Genomic DNA, 16,072 nt, shown 5'->3' with positions numbered 1-16,072 from the left:
GTCTTTCCTAGATGGGCTCTGGAAGACGGAGGGGCTGCTGGCAGCTTGCTGAAGCTGTCCGGGCCTCCGCAGCCCGGAGCGGGATCCGTTCCATCGCACACCACGACTCGACCAACTGCTTGGGTGCCGCGCCGGCCGAGTGGACCGCTAGGGTCTCTCAGGAGCCTGGCGGGTGGGAAGAGGCCGCCGAGGACAGAGGGAGCCCGCCGGACGAGGGCGGCGTCGGGGGCACGGCCACGCGGGGCCGGCCCCGGTTGGCCCTGGGTTCCCGTGGGGCCGCGAGGTGGAAGGGCTGGGCGGCGGCGGCGGCGGCGGCGGCGGCGGTGGCCGCGGCCGCGGGGCACTCGCGCGGCTGGACAGCGGTGGGGGCGTGGCGGGGCAATGGGGCGACCGGTGAGGAGGGAGGAGGGGCGGGAGGAGCGTGGAGGGAGCGGCGCTGGGGCCGGGGGGCGGGGGGGGGGGGCGCAAAAGGAGAGGGAGGCGGCGGGAGGCAAAAGCCTACAGCACCCGGTATTCCCAGGCGGTCTCCCATCCAAGTACTAACCAGGCCCGACCCTGCTTAGCTTCCGAGATCAGACGAGATCGGGCGCGTTCAGGGTGGTATGGCCGTAGACGCTGGCGGCTGCCGCCGGCGCCCCTAAGAAGCCTCGCGCGCGCGCGCGCTGTCGCCTGGCCCCTGTGACGCGCCGTCGCCTGGCGTCTGTGACGCGCGCGCCCGAGCCCCTGTGACGCGCACCGGCCGCCCGCGTCCCCTGCGCCCCGCGCTCCGCCGCCTGCCGCCTGCCTGCCACTGCCTCCCGCCGCCGCCGCCGCCGCCGCCGCCGCCGCCGCCGCGGCCAGCCAAACCCTGCCCTGCCCTGCCCTGCCCTGCCCTGCCCTGCCCTGCCGCCCGCCCAGGGCGCGGGAGGCCTCGGGCAGCCCGGGGACTGTGGGCGGGCGGGGCGCAAGTCTAGGCGCTCTCCCAAGCCGGCCCCGGACGCTCCAGGCCTCCTGTCCGCCCGCATCCCGGCGACGGGTCGCAGGACATCCGGCTGCTCTGCTCGGGGACAGGTGGCCCGGGGCGTCGGGCGCGTCGGCGCGTCGGCGCGTCGGCGCGTCGGGGCCCCGGGCCGGCGAGGCCCCTCCGGCCCGAGGCGCCTCCCAACGAACCCGGGCCCAACAACCCCCGGCGGCCGCCGCTCCGGCCCGGCCCCAACTTGCCCAAATCCAGCTGGAGCCACCGGCGCGACCAGAGGGCATCACCGGAAAGCCCTCCGGGGCGGGCGGCGGGGCGCGGGGAGACCAGGGCGGGCCACCCTTCCCCGCCCCGCCCCGCGCCCCGCCCACGGGACCCGGACCGCGCCCTCAACCCCAGGCCCCGCGGCCACCCTGGACAGCTCCTGACTGACCGACCTGAGAGACACAGAGACAGAGACAGAGACAGAGGCAGAGACAGAGAGATTGAGAGGATCCGAGACACGGACCCAGACAGACACCCCCCGGGACAGACACACAGACGCTCACGCTGACACAGAGAGGCCCTGCCCAAGAGGCAGCTTCCCCACAGGAGGGCGGTGGTGCTTGAGCTGGGCCCGGGCAAGGAGGCGGGGGCCCTGGGGCTGGCGATCACCCCTGGGGCCCTGGGACGTGCAGACAGGGTCTCAGGAGTGCAGCGCTCCTGGGATCCCTGTCCCGCGACCCGGACGCCCAGGAGCCACGGACAGGCAGCCGGGCTCGGGCTCGCTCTCGCTCTCGCTCTCGCTCTCGCTCTCGCTCTGTGTGTGCGCGTTTTTGTGTGCGCGTGCGTGTTTGTGTGTTTCTTTCCTTCTCTCTTCGCCTCTTCGTTCTGGCTCTTTTCCTCTTTCTGCGGGGCGCCCCCGGACTTCCTGAGTTGACAGAACGAGCAGCCAGAAAAGTCAGGACACGGAGAACTTCGCCCGAGAAACCAACGCAATCTACCAGACGTACAGAACCCCCTCCCCGACGACCACAGCGTCCACAGTCTGCTCGAGCGCAGGTAGGGACATTACCCAGGGTCTCCCACAGGTTAGCTCACCCGTTAAGTCTCCTTAGTTTTACCAAGATGGCTAGCACGCCGAGGATGGACGGATGAGCGCCACGGTGTGATTACGGGGAGGGAAACGCACGTCCGAACACCCGTTGGTGCCTCCCGACGTCACCGGTATCCCCGTCCCGAGACCTCTGGGCTTCAGGGTTCTGGGCCGCAGCCCTCTCCCGTCGTCCACCCGGGATCCAGTGCACGATGTCTGCACTGCCCATCTCAAGAGTTTGGGCCCTGTGGGCGTTCTTGGATCCCGTTGGAAAGGGGACCTCGGGACGCGAGGGAGAGGAAAGGGCCGGGGGGCCGGGGTGGGGGGCGGGGGGCGGGCTGGGGGAAAGAGAGCGACGCCATCAACGCATGTCTGACCAGGACCTCGGCTGTGCCAGGCTCTCCATTTCCCACGGCACCGCGTCCCGTCGTCGGGGACGCCGCCTCTCGTCGGGACGTGTTGGTCTGCCGTCGGTCCTCCCGTCCCAGGCACGAGGCGGCGAACTCCCCCAAAGGCAGAGATTTTGGCACCTGCGTCCTCGGCTGCTGGGTCCGGCCCCAAGCAGGCACGCGGCCCGCAGGTGCCGGGCGAATGTCGGCGGAAAGCACTATGCTCACAGGGAAGGACGGCAGACGATGAGCGCGCACCAACCAGTGCCGCGCTCCGTGCTGAGCGGTGTGCTCCGTGCTCCCGCTTCCGCGCTCGCAACAACGCCACCGACGAGGCACTAACAGGACCCCCTTTCCAACCAGATGAGGCAACTGCCGCTCAGGGAGGGCGAGTCCCTCGCAGGAACGGCGGCCCTTGCTGCCGAGCCTTCGTTTGAGACCAAGCCTCCGGGCCCGCACTCCGGGAAACTTACGGAGACACAGCCCCAGTTCTCCCAGCAGAACACGCTCATCGGAGGTCAGATTGGGGGAGCCGTCGGAACCAGAACCACCCAGGGCGCTACCCTGCAGGGAGCGACGCGCGGCCCGCCCCGCCCCGCCACCCCGCCATCCCGGGCAAGCAGGAAGCAGGCCACAGGTGCCCTGGGTCTGCTCTGGCAGGGAAAGTGGGGCCCACGGGAAAAGGGAAACACGAGGATATTCGCTCCCAGGATGATTGCTGAACGGTGAGAGGATGGAGGTTGAGGTCCTCTCTTCCTGCTCTGCCCGCATGTCCCAGCTTCTCCACAGCGAGCAACTATTGCTTTCTGTCTGCGGTGGGGAAGAGACGGCTTACCTTGATGAATTCCCCCCTTGAAAATGTAAAAGTCCGTGCGATCTGAGGCAAGTCTCCCCTCTCCTCCTCCCTGTCATCCCCGCTCTCCTCCCCTGGAGCAAACTCCCCTCCCGCTTTCCCGGATCCCCTTTCCGCGATAGTCTGCGCGGACACAGGCAGGGGAAGAGCAGACTTTCAAAGCTGCCCGAGCCGCACGATATGAAAGCTCAAGCCAAGGAGCCAGGAAGGGCTGGCCGCTGAGGACGGAAATGTCCTCTCGGGGGACTCGTCCACTCCCTCTGGCAGACAGAGGCCAGGAGGGGGGCAGGACAGAGTGAGGCACCTGAGTGAGGGGACACCAAAACCCTGGGCCAGCGCAGCAAGATTCCTAATCCTTCCATCCAGTCTGTTCAGAATCAAAACGGATGCAAGGGATCCACGAGGAGCCAGACACCGACCTTTCAAACGAAGGCAGGACCCCCCCCCCCCCCAAAAGACAAAAGCGAAGACGGAGACGGAGTTGCATCCCAGCCGGGGAGCGGGGGGAGGCGCTTGAAACTTAGACACTTGGGGAAGGGGACGTCTTTAAGGAAAGACAACACAAAAGGACCCGTACCAACTCCGGTGCGGAAACGAGGGTTTCTCGCGAACGACGGTATCAAGGACAGCCAGGTACCGACTTGGAGAAGCTGACACACGGCGCAGGCATCAGAAAATCCAGAAGCCGTCCCGCTTGGGATGGATGGCCAGGCCCGGAAGGCTCCTCTCGAGCCCAGTGGGCCCCGTCCTTCTGTAGGTGCTGTTTGGAGAGGCCTGACCCGGGGTCTTTCCTAGATGGGCTCTGGAAGACGGAGGGGCTGCTGGCAGCTTGCTGAAGCTGTCCGGGCCTCCGCAGCCCGGAGCGGGATCCGTTCCATCGCACACCACGACTCGACCAACTGCTTGGGTGCCGCGCCGGCCGAGTGGACCGCTAGGGTCTCTCAGGAGCCTGGCGGGTGGGAAGAGGCCGCCGAGGACAGAGGGAGCCCGCCGGACGAGGGCGGCGTCGGGGGCACGGCCACGCGGGGCCGGCCCCGGTTGGCCCTGGGTTCCCGTGGGGCCGCGAGGTGGAAGGGCTGGGCGGCGGCGGCGGCGGCGGCGGCGGCGGTGGCCGCGGCCGCGGGGCACTCGCGCGGCTGGACAGCGGTGGGGGCGTGGCGGGGCGATGGGGCGACCGGTGAGGAGGGAGGAGGGGCGGGAGGAGCGTGGAGGGAGCGGCGCTGGGGCCGGGGGGCGGGGGGGGGGGCGCAAAAGGAGAGGGAGGCGGCGGGAGGCAAAAGCCTACAGCACCCGGTATTCCCAGGCGGTCTCCCATCCAAGTACTAACCAGGCCCGACCCTGCTTAGCTTCCGAGATCAGACGAGATCGGGCGCGTTCAGGGTGGTATGGCCGTAGACGCTGGCAGCTGCCGCCGGCGCCCCTAAGAAGCCTCGCGCGCGCGCGCGCTGTCGCCTGGCCCCTGTGACGCGCCGTCGCCTGGCGTCTGTGACGCGCGCGCCCGAGCCCCTGTGACGCGCACCGGCCGCCCGCGTCCCCTGCGCCCCGCGCTCCGCCGCCTGCCGCCTGCCTGCCACTGCCTCCCGCCGCCGCCGCCGCCGCCGCCGCCGCCGCCGCCGCGGCCAGCCAAACCCTGCCCTGCCCTGCCCTGCCCTGCCCTGCCCTGCCCTGCCGCCCGCCCAGGGCGCGGGAGGCCTCGGGCACCCCGGGGACTGTGGGCGGGCGGGGCGCAAGTCTAGGCGCTCTCCCAAGCCGGCCCCGGACGCTCCAGGCCTCCTGTCCGCCCGCATCCCGGCGACGGGTCGCAGGACATCCGGCTGCTCTGCTCGGGGACAGGTGGCCCGGGGCGTCGGGCGCGTCGGCGCGTCGGCGCGTCGGCGCGTCGGGGCCCCGGGCCGGCGAGGCCCCTCCGGCCCGAGGCGCCTCCCAACGAACCCGGGCCCAACAACCCCCGGCGGCCGCCGCTCCGGCCCGGCCCCAACTTGCCCAAATCCAGCTGGAGCCACCGGCGCGACCAGAGGGCATCACCGGAAAGCCCTCCGGGGCGGGCGGCGGGGCGCGGGGAGACCAGGGCGGGCCACCCTTCCCCGCCCCGCCCCGCGCCCCGCCCACGGGACCCGGACCGCGCCCTCAACCCCAGGCCCCGCGGCCACCCTGGACAGCTCCTGACTGACCGACCTGAGAGACACAGAGACAGAGACAGAGACAGAGGCAGAGACAGAGAGATTGAGAGGATCCGAGACACGGACCCAGACAGACACCCCCCGGGACAGACACACAGACGCTCACGCTGACACAGAGAGGCCCTGCCCAAGAGGCAGCTTCCCCACAGGAGGGCGGTGGTGCTTGAGCTGGGCCCGGGCAAGGAGGCGGGGGCCCTGGGGCTGGCGATCACCCCTGGGGCCCTGGGACGTGCAGACAGGGTCTCAGGAGTGCAGCGCTCCTGGGATCCCTGTCCCGCGACCCGGACGCCCAGGAGCCACGGACAGGCAGCCGGGCTCGGGCTCGCTCTCGCTCTCGCTCTCGCTCTCGCTCTCGCTCTGTGTGTGCGCGTTTTTGTGTGCGCGTGCGTGTTTGTGTGTTTCTTTCCTTCTCTCTTCGCCTCTTCGTTCTGGCTCTTTTCCTCTTTCTGCGGGGCGCCCCCGGACTTCCTGAGTTGACAGAACGAGCAGCCAGAAAAGTCAGGACACGGAGAACTTCGCCCGAGAAACCAACGCAATCTACCAGACGTACAGAACCCCCTCCCCGACGACCACAGCGTCCACAGTCTGCTCGAGCGCAGGTAGGGACATTACCCAGGGTCTCCCACAGGTTAGCTCACCCGTTAAGTCTCCTTAGTTTTACCAAGATGGCTAGCACGCCGAGGATGGACGGATGAGCGCCACGGTGTGATTACGGGGAGGGAAACGCACGTCCGAACACCCGTTGGTGCCTCCCGACGTCACCGGTATCCCCGTCCCGAGACCTCTGGGCTTCAGGGTTCTGGGCCGCAGCCCTCTCCCGTCGTCCACCCGGGATCCAGTGCACGATGTCTGCACTGCCCATCTCAAGAGTTTGGGCCCTGTGGGCGTTCTTGGATCCCGTTGGAAAGGGGACCTCGGGACGCGAGGGAGAGGAAAGGGCCGGGGGGCCGGGGTGGGGGGCGGGGGGCGGGCTGGGGGAAAGAGAGCGACGCCATCAACGCATGTCTGACCAGGACCTCGGCTGTGCCAGGCTCTCCATTTCCCACGGCACCGCGTCCCGTCGTCGGGGACGCCGCCTCTCGTCGGGACGTGTTGGTCTGCCGTCGGTCCTCCCGTCCCAGGCACGAGGCGGCGAACTCCCCCAAAGGCAGAGATTTTGGCACCTGCGTCCTCGGCTGCTGGGTCCGGCCCCAAGCAGGCACGCGGCCCGCAGGTGCCGGGCGAATGTCGGCGGAAAGCACTATGCTCACAGGGAAGGACGGCAGACGATGAGCGCGCACCAACCAGTGCCGCGCTCCGTGCTGAGCGGTGTGCTCCGTGCTCCCGCTTCCGCGCTCGCAACAACGCCACCGACGAGGCACTAACAGGACCCCCTTTCCAACCAGATGAGGCAACTGCCGCTCAGGGAGGGCGAGTCCCTCGCAGGAACGGCGGCCCTTGCTGCCGAGCCTTCGTTTGAGACCAAGCCTCCGGGCCCGCACTCCGGGAAACTTACGGAGACACAGCCCCAGTTCTCCCAGCAGAACACGCTCATCGGAGGTCAGATTGGGGGAGCCGTCGGAACCAGAACCACCCAGGGCGCTACCCTGCAGGGAGCGACGCGCGGCCCGCCCCGCCCCGCCACCCCGCCATCCCGGGCAAGCAGGAAGCAGGCCACAGGTGCCCTGGGTCTGCTCTGGCAGGGAAAGTGGGGCCCACGGGAAAAGGGAAACACGAGGATATTCGCTCCCAGGATGATTGCTGAACGGTGAGAGGATGGAGGTTGAGGTCCTCTCTTCCTGCTCTGCCCGCATGTCCCAGCTTCTCCACAGCGAGCAACTATTGCTTTCTGTCTGCGGTGGGGAAGAGACGGCTTACCTTGATGAATTCCCCCCTTGAAAATGTAAAAGTCCGTGCGATCTGAGGCAAGTCTCCCCTCTCCTCCTCCCTGTCATCCCCGCTCTCCTCCCCTGGAGCAAACTCCCCTCCCGCTTTCCCGGATCCCCTTTCCGCGATAGTCTGCGCGGACACAGGCAGGGGAAGAGCAGACTTTCAAAGCTGCCCGAGCCGCACGATATGAAAGCTCAAGCCAAGGAGCCAGGAAGGGCTGGCCGCTGAGGACGGAAATGTCCTCTCGGGGGACTCGTCCACTCCCTCTGGCAGACAGAGGCCAGGAGGGGGGCAGGACAGAGTGAGGCACCTGAGTGAGGGGACACCAAAACCCTGGGCCAGCGCAGCAAGATTCCTAATCCTTCCATCCAGTCTGTTCAGAATCAAAACGGATGCAAGGGATCCACGAGGAGCCAGACACCGACCTTTCAAACGAAGGCAGGACCCCCCCCCCCCCAAAAGACAAAAGCGAAGACGGAGACGGAGTTGCATCCCAGCCGGGGAGCGGGGGGAGGCGCTTGAAACTTAGACACTTGGGGAAGGGGACGTCTTTAAGGAAAGACAACACAAAAGGACCCGTACCAACTCCGGTGCGGAAACGAGGGTTTCTCGCGAACGACGGTATCAAGGACAGCCAGGTACCGACTTGGAGAAGCTGACACACGGCGCAGGCATCAGAAAATCCAGAAGCCGTCCCGCTTGGGATGGATGGCCAGGCCCGGAAGGCTCCTCTCGAGCCCAGTGGGCCCCGTCCTTCTGTAGGTGCTGTTTGGAGAGGCCTGACCCGGGGTCTTTCCTAGATGGGCTCTGGAAGACGGAGGGGCTGCTGGCAGCTTGCTGAAGCTGTCCGGGCCTCCGCAGCCCGGAGCGGGATCCGTTCCATCGCACACCACGACTCGACCAACTGCTTGGGTGCCGCGCCGGCCGAGTGGACCGCTAGGGTCTCTCAGGAGCCTGGCGGGTGGGAAGAGGCCGCCGAGGACAGAGGGAGCCCGCCGGACGAGGGCGGCGTCGGGGGCACGGCCACGCGGGGCCGGCCCCGGTTGGCCCTGGGTTCCCGTGGGGCCGCGAGGTGGAAGGGCTGGGCGGCGGCGGCGGCGGCGGCGGCGGCGGTGGCCGCGGCCGCGGGGCACTCGCGCGGCTGGACAGCGGTGGGGGCGTGGCGGGGCGATGGGGCGACCGGTGAGGAGGGAGGAGGGGCGGGAGGAGCGTGGAGGGAGCGGCGCTGGGGCCGGGGGGCGGGGGGGGGGGCGCAAAAGGAGAGGGAGGCGGCGGGAGGCAAAAGCCTACAGCACCCGGTATTCCCAGGCGGTCTCCCATCCAAGTACTAACCAGGCCCGACCCTGCTTAGCTTCCGAGATCAGACGAGATCGGGCGCGTTCAGGGTGGTATGGCCGTAGACGCTGGCAGCTGCCGCCGGCGCCCCTAAGAAGCCTCGCGCGCGCGCGCGCTGTCGCCTGGCCCCTGTGACGCGCCGTCGCCTGGCGTCTGTGACGCGCGCGCCCGAGCCCCTGTGACGCGCACCGGCCGCCCGCGTCCCCTGCGCCCCGCGCTCCGCCGCCTGCCGCCTGCCTGCCACTGCCTCCCGCCGCCGCCGCCGCCGCCGCCGCCGCCGCCGCCGCGGCCAGCCAAACCCTGCCCTGCCCTGCCCTGCCCTGCCCTGCCCTGCCCTGCCGCCCGCCCAGGGCGCGGGAGGCCTCGGGCACCCCGGGGACTGTGGGCGGGCGGGGCGCAAGTCTAGGCGCTCTCCCAAGCCGGCCCCGGACGCTCCAGGCCTCCTGTCCGCCCGCATCCCGGCGACGGGTCGCAGGACATCCGGCTGCTCTGCTCGGGGACAGGTGGCCCGGGGCGTCGGGCGCGTCGGCGCGTCGGCGCGTCGGCGCGTCGGGGCCCCGGGCCGGCGAGGCCCCTCCGGCCCGAGGCGCCTCCCAACGAACCCGGGCCCAACAACCCCCGGCGGCCGCCGCTCCGGCCCGGCCCCAACTTGCCCAAATCCAGCTGGAGCCACCGGCGCGACCAGAGGGCATCACCGGAAAGCCCTCCGGGGCGGGCGGCGGGGCGCGGGGAGACCAGGGCGGGCCACCCTTCCCCGCCCCGCCCCGCGCCCCGCCCACGGGACCCGGACCGCGCCCTCAACCCCAGGCCCCGCGGCCACCCTGGACAGCTCCTGACTGACCGACCTGAGAGACACAGAGACAGAGACAGAGACAGAGGCAGAGACAGAGAGATTGAGAGGATCCGAGACACGGACCCAGACAGACACCCCCCGGGACAGACACACAGACGCTCACGCTGACACAGAGAGGCCCTGCCCAAGAGGCAGCTTCCCCACAGGAGGGCGGTGGTGCTTGAGCTGGGCCCGGGCAAGGAGGCGGGGGCCCTGGGGCTGGCGATCACCCCTGGGGCCCTGGGACGTGCAGACAGGGTCTCAGGAGTGCAGCGCTCCTGGGATCCCTGTCCCGCGACCCGGACGCCCAGGAGCCACGGACAGGCAGCCGGGCTCGGGCTCGCTCTCGCTCTCGCTCTCGCTCTCGCTCTCGCTCTGTGTGTGCGCGTTTTTGTGTGCGCGTGCGTGTTTGTGTGTTTCTTTCCTTCTCTCTTCGCCTCTTCGTTCTGGCTCTTTTCCTCTTTCTGCGGGGCGCCCCCGGACTTCCTGAGTTGACAGAACGAGCAGCCAGAAAAGTCAGGACACGGAGAACTTCGCCCGAGAAACCAACGCAATCTACCAGACGTACAGAACCCCCTCCCCGACGACCACAGCGTCCACAGTCTGCTCGAGCGCAGGTAGGGACATTACCCAGGGTCTCCCACAGGTTAGCTCACCCGTTAAGTCTCCTTAGTTTTACCAAGATGGCTAGCACGCCGAGGATGGACGGATGAGCGCCACGGTGTGATTACGGGGAGGGAAACGCACGTCCGAACACCCGTTGGTGCCTCCCGACGTCACCGGTATCCCCGTCCCGAGACCTCTGGGCTTCAGGGTTCTGGGCCGCAGCCCTCTCCCGTCGTCCACCCGGGATCCAGTGCACGATGTCTGCACTGCCCATCTCAAGAGTTTGGGCCCTGTGGGCGTTCTTGGATCCCGTTGGAAAGGGGACCTCGGGACGCGAGGGAGAGGAAAGGGCCGGGGGGCCGGGGTGGGGGGCGGGGGGCGGGCTGGGGGAAAGAGAGCGACGCCATCAACGCATGTCTGACCAGGACCTCGGCTGTGCCAGGCTCTCCATTTCCCACGGCACCGCGTCCCGTCGTCGGGGACGCCGCCTCTCGTCGGGACGTGTTGGTCTGCCGTCGGTCCTCCCGTCCCAGGCACGAGGCGGCGAACTCCCCCAAAGGCAGAGATTTTGGCACCTGCGTCCTCGGCTGCTGGGTCCGGCCCCAAGCAGGCACGCGGCCCGCAGGTGCCGGGCGAATGTCGGCGGAAAGCACTATGCTCACAGGGAAGGACGGCAGACGATGAGCGCGCACCAACCAGTGCCGCGCTCCGTGCTGAGCGGTGTGCTCCGTGCTCCCGCTTCCGCGCTCGCAACAACGCCACCGACGAGGCACTAACAGGACCCCCTTTCCAACCAGATGAGGCAACTGCCGCTCAGGGAGGGCGAGTCCCTCGCAGGAACGGCGGCCCTTGCTGCCGAGCCTTCGTTTGAGACCAAGCCTCCGGGCCCGCACTCCGGGAAACTTACGGAGACACAGCCCCAGTTCTCCCAGCAGAACACGCTCATCGGAGGTCAGATTGGGGGAGCCGTCGGAACCAGAACCACCCAGGGCGCTACCCTGCAGGGAGCGACGCGCGGCCCGCCCCGCCCCGCCACCCCGCCATCCCGGGCAAGCAGGAAGCAGGCCACAGGTGCCCTGGGTCTGCTCTGGCAGGGAAAGTGGGGCCCACGGGAAAAGGGAAACACGAGGATATTCGCTCCCAGGATGATTGCTGAACGGTGAGAGGATGGAGGTTGAGGTCCTCTCTTCCTGCTCTGCCCGCATGTCCCAGCTTCTCCACAGCGAGCAACTATTGCTTTCTGTCTGCGGTGGGGAAGAGACGGCTTACCTTGATGAATTCCCCCCTTGAAAATGTAAAAGTCCGTGCGATCTGAGGCAAGTCTCCCCTCTCCTCCTCCCTGTCATCCCCGCTCTCCTCCCCTGGAGCAAACTCCCCTCCCGCTTTCCCGGATCCCCTTTCCGCGATAGTCTGCGCGGACACAGGCAGGGGAAGAGCAGACTTTCAAAGCTGCCCGAGCCGCACGATATGAAAGCTCAAGCCAAGGAGCCAGGAAGGGCTGGCCGCTGAGGACGGAAATGTCCTCTCGGGGGACTCGTCCACTCCCTCTGGCAGACAGAGGCCAGGAGGGGGGCAGGACAGAGTGAGGCACCTGAGTGAGGGGACACCAAAACCCTGGGCCAGCGCAGCAAGATTCCTAATCCTTCCATCCAGTCTGTTCAGAATCAAAACGGATGCAAGGGATCCACGAGGAGCCAGACACCGACCTTTCAAACGAAGGCAGGACCCCCCCCCCCCCAAAAGACAAAAGCGAAGACGGAGACGGAGTTGCATCCCAGCCGGGGAGCGGGGGGAGGCGCTTGAAACTTAGACACTTGGGGAAGGGGACGTCTTTAAGGAAAGACAACACAAAAGGACCCGTACCAACTCCGGTGCGGAAACGAGGGTTTCTCGCGAACGACGGTATCAAGGACAGCCAGGTACCGACTTGGAGAAGCTGACACACGGCGCAGGCATCAGAAAATCCAGAAGCCGTCCCGCTTGGGATGGATGGCCAGGCCCGGAAGGCTCCTCTCGAGCCCAGTGGGCCCCGTCCTTCTGTAGGTGCTGTTTGGAGAGGCCTGACCCGGGGTCTTTCCTAGATGGGCTCTGGAAGACGGAGGGGCTGCTGGCAGCTTGCTGAAGCTGTCCGGGCCTCCGCAGCCCGGAGCGGGATCCGTTCCATCGCACACCACGACTCGACCAACTGCTTGGGTGCCGCGCCGGCCGAGTGGACCGCTAGGGTCTCTCAGGAGCCTGGCGGGTGGGAAGAGGCCGCCGAGGACAGAGGGAGCCCGCCGGACGAGGGCGGCGTCGGGGGCACGGCCACGCGGGGCCGGCCCCGGTTGGCCCTGGGTTCCCGTGGGGCCGCGAGGTGGAAGGGCTGGGCGGCGGCGGCGGCGGCGGCGGCGGCGGTGGCCGCGGCCGCGGGGCACTCGCGCGGCTGGACAGCGGTGGGGGCGTGGCGGGGCAATGGGGCGACCGGTGAGGAGGGAGGAGGGGCGGGAGGAGCGTGGAGGGAGCGGCGCTGGGGCCGGGGGGCGGGGGGGGGGGGCGCAAAAGGAGAGGGAGGCGGCGGGAGGCAAAAGCCTACAGCACCCGGTATTCCCAGGCGGTCTCCCATCCAAGTACTAACCAGGCCCGACCCTGCTTAGCTTCCGAGATCAGACGAGATCGGGCGCGTTCAGGGTGGTATGGCCGTAGACGCTGGCGGCTGCCGCCGGCGCCCCTAAGAAGCCTCGCGCGCGCGCGCGCTGTCGCCTGGCCCCTGTGACGCGCCGTCGCCTGGCGTCTGTGACGCGCGCGCCCGAGCCCCTGTGACGCGCACCGGCCGCCCGCGTCCCCTGCGCCCCGCGCTCCGCCGCCTGCCGCCTGCCTGCCACTGCCTCCCGCCGCCGCCGCCGCCGCCGCCGCCGCCGCCGCCGCGGCCAGCCAAACCCTGCCCTGCCCTGCCCTGCCCTGCCCTGCCCTGCCCTGCCGCCCGCCCAGGGCGCGGGAGGCCTCGGGCACCCCGGGGACTGTGGGCGGGCGGGGCGCAAGTCTAGGCGCTCTCCCAAGCCGGCCCCGGACGCTCCAGGCCTCCTGTCCGCCCGCATCCCGGCGACGGGTCGCAGGACATCCGGCTGCTCTGCTCGGGGACAGGTGGCCCGGGGCGTCGGGCGCGTCGGCGCGTCGGCGCGTCGGCGCGTCGGGGCCCCGGGCCGGCGAGGCCCCTCCGGCCCGAGGCGCCTCCCAACGAACCCGGGCCCAACAACCCCCGGCGGCCGCCGCTCCGGCCCGGCCCCAACTTGCCCAAATCCAGCTGGAGCCACCGGCGCGACCAGAGGGCATCACCGGAAAGCCCTCCGGGGCGGGCGGCGGGGCGCGGGGAGACCAGGGCGGGCCACCCTTCCCCGCCCCGCCCCGCGCCCCGCCCACGGGACCCGGACCGCGCCCTCAACCCCAGGCCCCGCGGCCACCCTGGACAGCTCCTGACTGACCGACCTGAGAGACACAGAGACAGAGACAGAGACAGAGGCAGAGACAGAGAGATTGAGAGGATCCGAGACACGGACCCAGACAGACACCCCCCGGGACAGACACACAGACGCTCACGCTGACACAGAGAGGCCCTGCCCAAGAGGCAGCTTCCCCACAGGAGGGCGGTGGTGCTTGAGCTGGGCCCGGGCAAGGAGGCGGGGGCCCTGGGGCTGGCGATCACCCCTGGGGCCCTGGGACGTGCAGACAGGGTCTCAGGAGTGCAGCGCTCCTGGGATCCCTGTCCCGCGACCCGGACGCCCAGGAGCCACGGACAGGCAGCCGGGCTCGGGCTCGCTCTCGCTCTCGCTCTCGCTCTCGCTCTCGCTCTGTGTGTGCGCGTTTTTGTGTGCGCGTGCGTGTTTGTGTGTTTCTTTCCTTCTCTCTTCGCCTCTTCGTTCTGGCTCTTTTCCTCTTTCTGCGGGGCGCCCCCGGACTTCCTGAGTTGACAGAACGAGCAGCCAGAAAAGTCAGGACACGGAGAACTTCGCCCGAGAAACCAACGCAATCTACCAGACGTACAGAACCCCCTCCCCGACGACCACAGCGTCCACAGTCTGCTCGAGCGCAGGTAGGGACATTACCCAGGGTCTCCCACAGGTTAGCTCACCCGTTAAGTCTCCTTAGTTTTACCAAGATGGCTAGCACGCCGAGGATGGACGGATGAGCGCCACGGTGTGATTACGGGGAGGGAAACGCACGTCCGAACACCCGTTGGTGCCTCCCGACGTCACCGGTATCCCCGTCCCGAGACCTCTGGGCTTCAGGGTTCTGGGCCGCAGCCCTCTCCCGTCGTCCACCCGGGATCCAGTGCACGATGTCTGCACTGCCCATCTCAAGAGTTTGGGCCCTGTGGGCGTTCTTGGATCCCGTTGGAAAGGGGACCTCGGGACGCGAGGGAGAGGAAAGGGCCGGGGGGCCGGGGTGGGGGGCGGGGGGCGGGCTGGGGGAAAGAGAGCGACGCCATCAACGCATGTCTGACCAGGACCTCGGCTGTGCCAGGCTCTCCATTTCCCACGGCACCGCGTCCCGTCGTCGGGGACGCCGCCTCTCGTCGGGACGTGTTGGTCTGCCGTCGGTCCTCCCGTCCCAGGCACGAGGCGGCGAACTCCCCCAAAGGCAGAGATTTTGGCACCTGCGTCCTCGGCTGCTGGGTCCGGCCCCAAGCAGGCACGCGGCCCGCAGGTGCCGGGCGAATGTCGGCGGAAAGCACTATGCTCACAGGGAAGGACGGCAGACGATGAGCGCGCACCAACCAGTGCCGCGCTCCGTGCTGAGCGGTGTGCTCCGTGCTCCCGCTTCCGCGCTCGCAACAACGCCACCGACGAGGCACTAACAGGACCCCCTTTCCAACCAGATGAGGCAACTGCCGCTCAGGGAGGGCGAGTCCCTCGCAGGAACGGCGGCCCTTGCTGCCGAGCCTTCGTTTGAGACCAAGCCTCCGGGCCCGCACTCCGGGAAACTTACGGAGACACAGCCCCAGTTCTCCCAGCAGAACACGCTCATCGGAGGTCAGATTGGGGGAGCCGTCGGAACCAGAACCACCCAGGGCGCTACCCTGCAGGGAGCGACGCGCGGCCCGCCCCGCCCCGCCACCCCGCCATCCCGGGCAAGCAGGAAGCAGGCCACAGGTGCCCTGGGTCTGCTCTGGCAGGGAAAGTGGGGCCCACGGGAAAAGGGAAACACGAGGATATTCGCTCCCAGGATGATTGCTGAACGGTGAGAGGATGGAGGTTGAGGTCCTCTCTTCCTGCTCTGCCCGCATGTCCCAGCTTCTCCACAGCGAGCAACTATTGCTTTCTGTCTGCGGTGGGGAAGAGACGGCTTACCTTGATGAATTCCCCCCTTGAAAATGTAAAAGTCCGTGCGATCTGAGGCAAGTCTCCCCTCTCCTCCTCCCTGTCATCCCCGCTCTCCTCCCCTGGAGCAAACTCCCCTCCCGCTTTCCCGGATCCCCTTTCCGCGATAGTCTGCGCGGACACAGGCAGGGGAAGAGCAGACTTTCAAAGCTGCCCGAGCCGCACGATATGAAAGCTCAAGCCAAGGAGCCAGGAAGGGCTGGCCGCTGAGGACGGAAATGTCCTCTCGGGGGACTCGTCCACTCCCTCTGGCAGACAGAGGCCAGGAGGGGGGCAGGACAGAGTGAGGCACCTGAGTGAGGGGACACCAAAACCCTGGGCCAGCGCAGCAAGATTCCTAATCCTTCCATCCAGTCTGTTCAGAATCAAAACGGATGCAAGGGATCCACGAGGAGCCAGACACCGACCTTTCAAACGAAGGCAGGACCCCCCCCCCCCCAAAAGACAAAAGCGAAGACGGAGACGGAGTTGCATCCCAGCCGGGGAGCGGGGGGAGGCGCTTGAAACTTAGACACTTGGGGAAGGGGACGTCTTTAAGGAAAGACAACACAAAAGGACCCGTACCAACTCCGGTGCGGAAACGAGGGTTTCTCGCGAACGACGGTATCAAGGACAGCCAGGTAC

At 68.3% G+C, this 16,072-nt stretch overlaps 4 non-coding genes across 4 annotated transcripts; all 4 read right to left on the bottom strand.

The window, feature by feature from the left end:
• Positions 1–495: 495 nt before the first annotated feature.
• LOC138919468 (5S ribosomal RNA) lies at positions 496–614 on the bottom strand. Its single transcript, XR_011429668.1, has one exon. It is a non-coding gene; the product is annotated as a 5S ribosomal RNA (ribosomal RNA).
• Positions 615–4,550: 3,936 nt separating this feature from the next.
• LOC138919455 (5S ribosomal RNA) lies at positions 4,551–4,669 on the bottom strand. Its single transcript, XR_011429655.1, has one exon. It is a non-coding gene; the product is annotated as a 5S ribosomal RNA (ribosomal RNA).
• Positions 4,670–8,604: 3,935 nt separating this feature from the next.
• LOC138919443 (5S ribosomal RNA) lies at positions 8,605–8,723 on the bottom strand. The gene has a single exon (XR_011429606.1). It is a non-coding gene; the product is annotated as a 5S ribosomal RNA (ribosomal RNA).
• A 3,936-nt stretch (positions 8,724–12,659) lies between these two features.
• Positions 12,660–12,778, bottom strand: LOC138919422 (5S ribosomal RNA). Its single transcript, XR_011429584.1, has one exon. It is a non-coding gene; the product is annotated as a 5S ribosomal RNA (ribosomal RNA).
• Between the last annotated feature and the right edge of the window lie 3,294 nt (positions 12,779–16,072).

The sequence above is a fragment of the Equus caballus genome, chromosome 1, assembly GCF_041296265.1.
Source record: "Equus caballus isolate H_3958 breed thoroughbred chromosome 1, TB-T2T, whole genome shotgun sequence".
NCBI classification, from domain to species: Eukaryota; Metazoa; Chordata; class Mammalia; order Perissodactyla; family Equidae; genus Equus; species Equus caballus.
The sequence above is the reverse complement of the archived record's forward strand: the minus strand, read 5'-3'. Positions and strand labels throughout refer to the sequence as shown.